This window comes from Chrysochloris asiatica, unplaced genomic scaffold, assembly GCF_000296735.1.
Source record: "Chrysochloris asiatica unplaced genomic scaffold, ChrAsi1.0 scaffold00172, whole genome shotgun sequence".
In the NCBI taxonomy this organism is placed as follows: domain Eukaryota; kingdom Metazoa; phylum Chordata; class Mammalia; order Afrosoricida; family Chrysochloridae; genus Chrysochloris; species Chrysochloris asiatica.
In genome coordinates, this window is record NW_006408690.1 from 2,212,990 (window position 1) to 2,214,500 (window position 1,511).

Here is a 1,511-nt window from a genome sequence, read left to right on the forward strand (position 1 = left end):
GCTTTTTGGTCTAGGTACAGATTTCTCAGAAGTACAATTAAGTGTTCTGGAATACTCATACTTCTCAATGTTGTCCATAGCTTGTCATGATCCATACAGTCAAAAACATTTACAAAGTCAATAAAGTATAAGTGAAAATCTTTCCGGTAGTCTCTTCTTTTAACAAAACTTCATCTGATGTCATCAATGTTATCCCTAGTTCCATGTTCTCTGTTGAATCCAACTTGAGTTTCTGGTAGCTCCCTGTCAAAGTACTGTTACAGCCATATTTTAACTATATCCAGCAAAAATTTACTTACATGTGGTAGTAATTATATGGTTTAACGATTTCCACATTCTGCTGTGAGTCACCTCTCTTTGGAATAGGCACAAATATGGATTTCTTTCAATAAGTTGGCCAGACAGTTGTCTTCCAATTTCTTGGCATAGATGAATGAGTGCCTTTAGTGCTGCATCAGTTTATTGGAAGATTTCAATTTGTAGTGCATCAATTCCTGAAGCTTTGTTTTTCACTGATTCCTTCGGTGCAGTTTGGATTTCTTCCTTCAGTTCCATCAATTCTTGATCATCTCTACCTCTTGAAATGATTGAATATTGGCCATTTCTTTTTGGTACAGTGACTCTATATTCCTTCTTCCATTTTTTGATCATCAATTGCTCTGATTCAAGTTCAGACTGGAGCTTAACAAAATTATAATAAGTCCATGATTGCCAAATCATGACCTTGAATATATCCCACCTGAATTTAGAAACCATCACAAGAATAGGTTTGATACATTAGACCCTAATGACTGAAGATCTTAATAGGATGACATCAAGAAGATTTGTGGGATGACATCAAGGACATCACACAGTAAGAAAGTAAGCAATCATTAAAAAGGCAGGAAAGAAAGAAAAGGAAAAGTGTGTCAGAGTAGACTCTGAAACTGCTTTCAAGAATAGAGAAGCTAGTGAATGGAATAAATAAGGATGTCAAAGAGCTGAACAGAAAATTCCAAAGCAGCTCGAGAAGACGAAGACAAATATTTTAATAAAATATGCAAAAACCTGGAGATAGAAAACCAAAAGGGAAGAACATGCTCAGCATTTCTCAAGCTGAAGAACTCTAGCTCATCTTATTATATTGAACTCACTGCATAGAATAAATCAATTGGTAGCAAAAAAAAAAAAAAACCTACCCGCAATGTTCAAGTTGCCCATCCCTATACTGGACATATTGTAACCCCTTTTTAGGTATTCCAGTCAGTTCCAGGCAGAAGATGGACTTACAAGCTTTCTATAGGACACACACCTTTTCTGATGTTGAGCCTTTAAGTATCCCATTATTGTATTTGAACAACTGTGTCTTAGTCTACATGCAGGTTCCTCATGAGCACTATCAAGTGTTCTGGAATACCCATTCTTCACAATGTTATCCATGTTGTTGTTGTCGTCAGGTGCCATCGAGTTGGAACTGACTCATAGCGACCCCATGCACAGCAGAATGAAACAATGTCCGATCCTGGGCCAAC